The sequence below is a fragment of the Pteropus medius genome, unplaced genomic scaffold, assembly GCF_902729225.1.
Source record: "Pteropus medius unplaced genomic scaffold, Ma_sr-lr_union100, whole genome shotgun sequence".
NCBI lineage: Eukaryota > Metazoa > Chordata > Mammalia > Chiroptera > Pteropodidae > Pteropus > Pteropus medius.
In genome coordinates this window covers 8,897,449-8,908,811 of record NW_024342257.1, presented here as the reverse complement: position 1 = coordinate 8,908,811, position 11,363 = coordinate 8,897,449, and positions in this window count along the sequence as shown.

Below are 11,363 nucleotides of genomic sequence, written 5' to 3'. Positions count from 1 at the left end.
GGCAAATATTGGCCAAATATATTTTTAAATAATACAACTAAATGTTGTCTAAAAGAGACCCATTTTAGAAACAAACAAACAAAAAATAATAAGTTGAAAGATACGGTATAAAAAAAAAGTATACATTGGGTGTCTATAGTAGAAAAAAATAGATTTGGGGTTAAAAATTGTTAAAAGAGACAAATGGTGACATTACATATTTATGAATGTGTCAATTCATAAAGATATAACAATTAAAAATATACAAATATTATGAAAAGCTCCTAAATATGTGGAGCAAAAATCGACAAAATAAAAAGAGAAATAGACAGTTCTACAATAATAGATGTAGACTTCAATACCCTACTTTTGTTAATAGATAAAATAGCTAGAGTTGATCAATAAAGAAATAGAAGAATTGAAGGATACTATAAAGCAGGGGTTCCCAACCCCTGGGCCGCAGACTGCCTGTCTGTGGCCTGTTAGGAACCAGTTGCACAACAGGAAGTGAGTGGCATGTGAGCGAGCGAAGTTTCATTTGTATTTGCAGCCGCTGCCCAATACTAATATCACCACTTCAGCTCCACCTCAGATCATCAGGCATTAGATTCTTATAGGAGCACCAGTCTCTGGTGCCAAAAAGGTTGAGGATACTGTGTATAAACCATTTAAACCTAAAAGACACATACAGAATATTCCACCCCAAATTAGCAGAATTCCCATTCTTCTTAAATGCACATGGAATAATCTCTAGTATAGACCATATTTAAGGAAACAAAACTAGTTTCAAAAATTTGAAAAGATTGAAATTATCCAAAGTATCTTCTCAGACTACTATGTTATGAGACTAGAAAGAAATAATAAAAGGGAAACAGAAAAAAATCACAAATATGTCAAAATTAAACAACATATAATCAAACAATCAATGGTCAAAATAAAAAAAAGAAAGCACAAGGAAAATAAGAATATTCTTTGAGATAAAAGAAAATGAAAATGAAAACACAACAAACAAAAAACTATTGGATGCAGACAACTCTGTGCAGAGGAAAATTTATAGCTGCAAAAGCATACAAAAAAAAAAAAGAAGAAAGATCTCAAATCAATAACCTATCTTTATACCTAAAATACTAGAAAAAAAGAGAAAACTAAACCAAAATCTATCAGAGAGAAGGGAATAATAATGGTAGGAATGAATACCGCTCTATAATGTGTCCATCCAATGGACACAGGCTCTGTAAGTGAGGTCTCAGACAGAAAATTTAAAGATTTTATGAAAAACTAGAGGAAAAATGTTATAAAGCAACAGGGAACTTGGCCAAATTGTGTTCTATTGTGGTAAGGAAAGTAGGCCTGTAAGTGATGAACCTAGATATTTAGCTGAGGAGATATATGAGTAAAGTGCTGATGCCATGGCCAAATATCTATTTGCTGCTTATAGTAAAATGCAAGAGGAGAGAGATATATTTGAAGAAGGAACTGTTAAACAAAACAAAACCTGCATTTTGTGATTTGAAAAATTCAAACTAGCCAGATATTTTGCTGTGGAAACAGAGCGAGTGATATGGCTAAACAACCTTATTAAAGAGATTATGTGTTAGTTCTTCCTCTCCATGAGCACAGTATAGTCTTCCATTTATATCTTCTTCAATTTCATTCTTCAATGTCTTGTAGTTTATCGAGTACAGGTCTTTTATCTTATTTACAATTGCAACAGAAATAATATAATACCTTATTCTAAGGTGTTATATTATTTCTGTTGCAATTGTAAATGGGATTGTTTCCTTAGTTTCTTTTTCTGATATTTTATTATTGGTGTATAAAAGTGAAACTAATTTCTGAGTGTTAATTTTGTATTCTGCTGCATTAATAAATTTATCTATTAGTTCTAATAGTTTTTTTTTTTGGTATAATCTTTAGGATATGTCTCCTTGGGCTAGAGTGACAAGAGGAAAAATAAAAAGTTTTTACACAGCAAAGGAAATCATCAACAAAATGAAAAGACAACCTACTGAATGGAAGAAGATATTCACCAATGGTACATCTGATAAGGGGTTAATATCCACTAGAAAATCTAAATCAACTAGAAAATCTAATATCAACTAGAAAATCTAAATAGAACAATCAACAGTAAGAAAATTGAAACAATCATCAAAAAACCTCCCCAAAAGTAAGTCTATGGCCATGTCACCCTGAACAAGCCCAATCCTGTCTGATCTGGGAAGCTGAGCAGGGTCAGGTCTAGTTAGTACTTAGATGGAAGACCGCCTAGGGAGACCAGGTGCTGTAGTCATAAAAAATAAAAACTAAGAGATTGTAGTCTTTGCAGTCTGTGAGATTAATCAAAGGTTGCCTTTCCTAAAAAATAAAAATTAAAAAAAAATATATAAATACATACATACATACATACATACATACATACATACATACATACATAAAAAGTAAAAGTTCAGGACCAAATGGCTTCACTAGTGAATTCTACCAAACATCAAAAGATGATTTAATACCTGTTCTTCTCAATTTTTTCTAAAAAATGGAAGGAGACAATACTTTCTTCATTTTATGAGGTAAGCAATAACCTGATACCAAAACCTGATAAGGATACTGCGCTCTTGTACACACACACACAGACACACACACACACACACACACACACACACACACACACACACACACACACACTAAACCAATATATCTGATGAACAAAGATAAAAGAATCCTAAATAAAATAGTAGCAAATTGAATACAACAGTACATTAAATCGATTATACAACACAGCCAAGTGGGATTTATTCCAGGGGCAAAAGGATGGTTCAACATATGCAAATCAATCAACATGATACACCACATAAACAAATTAAAGATGAAAATTATATGATTATATCAATAGATGCACAAAAAGCATTTGACAAGATATATCATCCATTTATGATTAAAATACTTAATAAAATGGGTACAGAAGAAAATTACCTCAACATAATAAAGGCCATATATGACAAAACCTCAGCTAATATACTTAATGGTGAAAAACTAAACACTTTTCCTCTAAGATCAAGAAGAAGACAAGGTTACTTGCTCTTATGACTCTTATTCCAATCAGTATTGGAAGTTCTAGCTAGAGCAATCAGACGAGAGAAAGAAATAAAGGGGAATAAAAAAGGGATTGAAAAAATAGAGAATGAAAAAGTTAAATTGTCACTTTTCGCAGATGACATGATTCTCTATACAGACCTCCCCCCCAAAAATAGAAACAATAAATAAATACAGTAAAATTGTAGGATACAAAATCAATGTACATAAATCCATTGTGTTCCTTCATACTAACAATAAAATTTTAGAAAAAAAATTAAAACAACATTCTTTTTACAATTGTATCAAAAAAAAATCTAGAATAAACCTAACAACACATGTGAAGGACCTATAGACTTAAAACTATAAGACATTATTAACAGAAATTGAAGAACACACGAAGAAATGGAAAGATATTCCATGTTCATGAATTTGAAGAGTCAGCATAGTTAAAATGGCCAAATTATCTAAAGCAATATACAGATTTCATGTAGTCCCCCATCAAATGGCATTTTAAATAAATAGCACAAAAAAATAGAACAAAAAATCATCAGATTTGTATGGAAGCACAAAAGACCCTGAACAGCCAAAACCTGAGAAAAACGAACAAAGCCCGAGGCATCACACTTCTTGACTTTAAATTACACTACAGAATGACAATAATCGAAACAGCATGATATTGGCAGAAAAACAGACACAAAGACAAATAGAACAGAATTGAGAAGCCAGAAATAAACCCCCATACATATGGGCAAATAATTTTTGACCAAGGAGACAAAGACATACAATAGAGAAAGGAAAGTCTCTTCAATAAATGGTGCTTGGAAAATTGGAAAGCCACATGCAAAAGAATGAACTTAGACTGCTACCTGTCACAATACACCACAATTAACTCATAATGTATCAAAGACATAATTATAAGACCAGAAACAATAAATTGCATAGAAGAAAGCATAGGTACTAAACTTATGGAACTTGGATTTAGAGAGGATTTTATGAATTTGACTTTAAAGGCAAGGAAAGTAAAAGCAAAAATAAATGCATGGAACTGTATTAATCTAAAAAGCTTCTGCACAGCAAAATAAACCAACGAAGAAAGAGTCAATCAACTGACTGGGATAAGATATTTGCAAACAATGCCTTTGATAAAGGCCTAATTTTCAAAGTATACAAGGAAGTCATACAACTCAACAACCAAACAAACAATCCAATTAAAAAATAGGCAGAGGACCTCAACATTCACTTCTCCCAAGAAGACATACAAATGGCCAACAGACATGAAAAGATTTTCAACTTCATTAGCTATTAGGGGAATGCACATCAAAACAGCAATGAGATACTACCTCCCACTTGTTTGAATGGCTATCATTGACAAGATGAGTAATAACAAGTGTTGGAGAGATTGTGAGGTAAAAGGAGCCCTCATATGCTTCTGGTAGGAATATAAATTGGTACAGCCACTATGAATAACAGTATAGAGGTTCCTCAAAAAATTAAGAATAGAATTACCATATGACCCAGCAATTCCTCCTCTGAGTATCTACCCTCCAAAATTAAAAACATTTATCCATAAAGATATATGCACCCCAAGGTTCATTGCAGCATTATTCATGGTGGCCAAGACATGGAAACAACTGAATTGTCCTTCAATAGATAATTGGATAAAGATGTGGTACATATATACACTGGAATATTTCTCAGCCATAAGAACAGAGGAAATACTGCCATTTGTGATAACATGGATGGATCTTGAGATTACCACGCTATGTGAAATAATTCAGACAGAAAAACTATCTGAACCATATGATTTCACTCATACGTGGGATATAAAAATGAAAGCAACAAACGAACAAGACAAATGGACTCATGGACATGGACAACAGTTTAGTAGTTACCAGAGGGAACAGGTAGAGGTGGGAGGTAGATAAGAGTAAAGTGGGTCAAATGTATGGTGATGGAAAAAAATTTAACTTTGGGTGGTGAACACATAATTCAATATATATATATGATCTATTATTAAATTGTACACTTGAAACCTATACCATTTTATTAACCAATGTCATCTCAATAAATTTAATTTAAAAATAAATAAATAACTTTAAACTACAAAGTCTGTGGCATTTTGTTAGGACAGTTTTAGCAAAATAATGTAATAATAAATTATATAAATAAATTTAAAATTAAAGACCACATAATCATGTCAATAGAGACAGAAAATATTTGAAAAAAAATAACTTCCATTATAACAACACTAAAGCAACTACTAATACACAGTAACATTCTCAACTAAATAAAACTTATGTATAAAGAACTCATAGCTAATATATTTAATGTTAACAACTCGATTCTTTATCCCTAAGATCAGGAACAAAAAAAAGGTATCCATTTTTTCAATGTATATTCGACATTGTGCTAAAAGTTCTACCCAGAGTAATTAGGCAAGAAAAATAAATAATAACATCCATATTGGAAAGGTAGAAGTTAAGCTATCTTTATAAATAAAATGTGATATACAAAAAAATGGATTATTTTCAGCCACGAAAATGAATTAAGTGTTGATACATGCTACAACATAGATGAATCTTAAAAACATAATAATACATAAAAGGAGTCAGTCACAAAAGACCACATATTATGTTTCTGTTTATATTAAATATCCAAAATAGGAAAATCTATTGAGGCAGGAAATAGATTCGTGATTGCTTAGGGTTGAAGGGGTGGGAAGTTCAATGTGGTGACAACTGAAGTATAAAGAGTTTCTTTTCAAAATGATGAAATGTCCTAAAATTTACTGGGGCGATTGGGGCACATATCTATGAATATTCTAAACATCATTGAATTGCACACTTTAAATAGGTGAATTACATAATGTATGAATTCTATCTCAATAAGGCTAAAAAACATAAAGATATATTCTAAATTCATCTCCACATTATTTTTCTACATGTATATATTATCTATGATATGACATCATTTGCATCTATTACATCTACATTGTTAATATACTACATATTGCTGTACTACTGCACATCTCTTCCCAGCTCTATGAACAGTATGCCATGTGGCAACCTTGAAATTATCTATAATTGTGTAATGAATAGAAACTGTCAAACATGAAAATTGGCAAACACTACCAATTAGGCCTTGTTATTTTTTAAATCAATTTTCTAGATTTAAATGATAAATACATATTAAATTCAAAATGCTATTGTGTCTATAGCCATTGCATTGAGAATAAACATCAAGAAGTATTCTTTAAGTGTTTGAAACTATTATTCATTTAAGAAACAAATTCAGTCATTGACATAAATAAATGAGTGAATATGTGCAATATATCTTTTCTGTTTCACTCTAATCTTAATCATTAATGTAAGTGAAAATATTAACCAACATTTGTATAAGAACTATACTCATCTATTGTATATGAACTATAGTTAGGTTATAAATACAAGAGGGTAGCAACGAAACAACAATACATAGTGTTTTAAACATTTACCAGAACACCACTGACCTGATTCCTCATGTAGAATCAACAACATTGAGAATAATAGCAGGAATATATTTAAAAATGAGAGAAGTGTGGATAGATGTCTTGGAAAAATTCAGACAAATGGTTAAATATAACTTGTGGCTCAGTAACAGAAGAGCTTAAAATGCTTCAAACAATGTGGGTTAAGATTTAAGCATCTGTTTTATTTATTTATTTATTTATTTTTATGGGAGAAATGTGTTAACTTTGAAGTAGGTCATTCTAATTGATATTCATTTTATATATTTATTTTGTATTTTGGAGAGCTTTTGAAATACAAGTAGTGACATAAGCAAAGAGTACATGATGTATTGCATACTTATGGCCTGTTAAAATGTGAATTAAGAGGGGGAACAAAGTATGAGACAAGCTTTGAAATGTTCGTCTCTGTTATTTTTTTTTCAAAAAAATCATTTTATCTGAATTTCATTTTGTTAGTCTTTCTCTTTAAATCAATATTATCACTTAAAATCTAAAATAAGAAAAACATGAAAGATCATTTTAAAGATTCTGAGTTATCTAGAATGGACACCGAAATGGAGTTGCCATTATTTATTTAAAAAATATTTGTAAGTACCTACATAACTGGAACATATTTACTTTTTTTAAATGTACAAAACAATAAATAATATGAGCTACATATACTAAGCAAATATTATGGCATCAAATCTTTATAGAAAATGGAAAGTAAAACATCTCAGTTTTTAATCTTCACTTCTGAATTTTATCTAATTCTTACTTGCTATGAACATTTAAAGAATATTATAGTAAGATGCTTATCTTGGAAATTTTTTGTCACTCAAATATCATAAGTATCATTTGGCTGTGTGGAATTTAAAATACAGAGTATTTTATATAATATATATATAATATATAATTTGTAAATTATATAAATTTATATTTAAATTTTGGTGAAGCTGGCCACTAAATTTCTTTGGGTTACAGACCACTTTAAGATTCTTATAAAAACTACAGCTATTTTACTGAAGAAAGAAAACATTATATAGTCCTATAAATGTACTTTCCCATGTAAACCCATTCTCTAAATTAAGCAAACACCACTTATCTATGCCATCTCTCTATTGTGTCCGTTTATAATCCTCTATACTAATTCTCTTAAAGTGCTAACCTATACATGAAACACAAATTATTGGCCCCCTAGTTCCTTGTGAATTTCCAGAGAGAACTATATACTCAGATAACAGAACTAATTAACTGGATTTATTACTGCAGGATTTTAGTGCATTCCTTAGTGAGCCACCCCGGATCATATGAAAAAATTACTATCCAGGGTAGAAACAAGCCAAAGGGAGCCCAAAGCACTTTATGTAGTCTCGTTGGCCATGTTGTTCTTTAGATCATACTTGAATAATTGCAGCTTCCAGTAATAACAGGAAAATGTCAGTATAAATAAATAAATTAATGGACAAACAAATAGTAGAGGTGTTGTTTTTGCAGTAGTAGTATCCATAACCCTCTACTTCCCCTCCCCTGCCCTGAAAAAAAATCACAAAAAGAATACACCTAGTCAGGCTACGCAAGACCTTTGGAGGGATGGTAACATTGGATTTAACTGAAAATCTTCTAGCCTCAGGCAAGGGGTTAGTTGAGAGAGAGAGAGAGAGAGAGAGATTGAGAGAGAGAGATGCAGTGTATGCCAGGAGGCTGTAAACCCAGAAAAGACTTGGAATTGGAATCAAGAGATGGTCTGCTGACAGAATTCCTCTTTCTTCTAGAAAGCTCAGTCTTTTTCTATTAAGACCTTCAAGTGACTGGATGAGAATCTCTCACATTATGGAGGACAATTTGCTTTACTCAAAGTCTACTTATGTAAATGTTAGTCTCATCAAAAATATCTTCACAAAAACATTTAGAATAATGTTTGGCCAAATATTTGAGAATTGTGGACTAGACAGGATGGCATAAATTATGCATCACTAATTTTATGCCCACAAATTAACCAAGTTAGATGAAATGGGCTAATTTATTTAAAGACACAAACTACCAAAACTCATGTAAATACATAACCTGAATATCTCTGTAATAATTCAAGAATTTAATCTTTAATTAATAACTTTTCAAACTAGAAATAACCAGGGCTAGAGGTTATTATCAGTAAGTTCTACCAAACATTTAAAAATAATAGAAATTTTTTATGATCTATTCAAGAAAATAGAAGCAAAGGAAATACTTCTTCATTCATTTTATGAAGGCAGCATTACTCTAATTTAAAATGTAAATAAAAACATTACAAGAAAGAAAAAACTATAAACCAATATCTCTCATAAACATATATGTAAAATATACAATAAAATATTAGCAAATTTAATCCAACAATGTATAAAAAGAATTATACACTACAACCAAGTGAGATTTATTCCAGGTATGGAAGATTTTCATTCCAAAATCAATCAATATAGACCACCGTATCAACAGACTAAAGAAAAAAAAATAAAATATATGATCTGCCGCATCCTCTTTCTACCCTACTGCATGACAAGGTCCGGAGATGGGGACAGAGGCTTCAAGGAATGCATCGTCAAGAACGAGGACGTGGCATGTGTTTAGGGATAATTGGTTTCTTAGGAACGATCCTATTAACAGGGGGAATTTGGGTAGCACAAATTCTAGTAAGTGTAAACGCTGTACAAATGGATTTCCTCAAAATTGGCTCTGAGGAAAACATAGTAAATTCCCTGCTTTCATAAAAGTTTAAAAATAATTGATTCTAATTGATATAATTAGTAGATATTCCAAGTTATTTTTATAATTGACAAATCATTTTTTTTAAATAAAGCCATGTGTTTTATACCAGTGAACAAGTATAGACAAATAATATAAAAAGTGAAAAGACACATTAAACTTAAAATGAATTTAATTTGCCCTAAAATCACACACACAAAAAATCAATGCCAACATCAACACAAAGTTATGGCAAGGACATAAGATTATGATATAACGTGTACACCACTTTTCCAAATCCCTGTTTTAAAACCTGTACTCTATGCTTTTTATAATCTGTCAAGCTCAGAACTTCAATTTAGTAATAACTAAAAAAAAATTTAAGTTCAGGCAACTATCTCCCCATTTGATATGTGGCTTCTGTCTTATCTGAATTCCATAAATGTCCTATTCCATAAATGGGCTATTTCAAGAGTTACTAATCTAACTAGAATCAAAAGATGACTTCACTATACATGATATTTATTAAGCTAGATATGTAATATTTTATCTTCTTGACATAACTAGATCCCTAGATATTCTTTCCAAATCAAAGACCTACTTGATATTTGGCTACTAGAAACCATAATATAATTTATGGATATGGGTTTAGTAACTAACATAATGTCTATAAGAGGTTGTTTTAAATTTAAAAGTTTTTTTTTTTTAACTATGGAATACAACATACTGACATTCCTATAGATAAAAGAACACTTTGTTACTCTTTCTAGACCACAAAGGCAGTTGTACCCCAGGGATAAGGTAATGGCAAGCTGGAACTGTAAGGAGCAACTTATATATGGCAAGCTAAATGGGGTTTAGCTAGGTTTCTCAGGTTCTCTGTAGATTGACTAATTTGAATAATTTGTGTGAACTCTGGAGCACAGGGGCTGTTCATCAATGTCTAGTACCTGGTCCTAGAGTGTGGGAGCAAGATAAGGCAGATGGTTGAGGTATATGATTAGTAGCCTCCAAGAAAGAGACCCCAATTAGAGAGAGGATTGAAGGTATGTGAATAATGGCCTTAGAGAGTGAAGGCTTAGTAAGGGATGTGATTGGAGTGAGGGCTTAGCAAACTGCTCACATAGAAAAATTGAGAATTTTTTGCCATGACTTCACAACTGAGTCAAGAAACATGTGTGAAATGTATTACAAAGCTGATACTTTTTTGAAAATTATCTATGTACCAAGTACTAGTTTATATATATTATATATATGATCTCATTTGAATCAAATTTTGGGGTAGTGTTTTATGCACCATTATTAACCAGAACAGTTCGAATTTCTCTTTATCCTGTTTGGAATTTGTTAGCCTTCTTGAAGAACATACTGTTATATTATGGGAATATTTTAGCTTTTGCTCTCAAATTATTTTCTTTATTCCATTTTCTTCTCCCATTCACGTGGCACTACAAATTATAGACTAGATCTGCTTGTTTTTTCTTCTATAGGCACTGACTTATTATCTGTATTTTTTTTATTTTTTCTTCTTTCAATTCTATACTATGAATAATTCCTCTGACCTATGATTTATGTCAACAGTTTTCTCCAAAGCTTTGTATAATCTTGCTAAACCTGATCATTAGTTTTGGTCACTGTAGTATTGAATTATCAAATTCCCATATGGTTCTTTTTTCAAATATTTTTATGACACCTTTTACAATTTACAGATCACTGTTACAATTCTACATTTTTGCCTATATTTATTTAAATATGGCAAGTAGAATTGTTTTATAATCTGTGTCTCACTATTCTGGGAACTTAAATTTTATGTGTCTCTATTGTATAGGACTAGCTTCATGGATGTGTGGTCTGTGCAGTTGCACAGGGCTCTGCACTTAGAAGAGCCTCATACTTGGTCTAATGCTCTACTATTGCCATTTTGAAATTCTTGATAATTTTCTAAGAAGCACCACATTTTCATTTTGCAGTTGTCCCCCTAAATGATATAGCCTTCCTATATGTAATTGTTTTTACAAAGTTCCTCGCTTTATTTTATTTTAAGCTGGAACTTATATTTTTAATACAAGTTACCCCAAAATGTGACTTTTCCTTCAAAACTGTCATA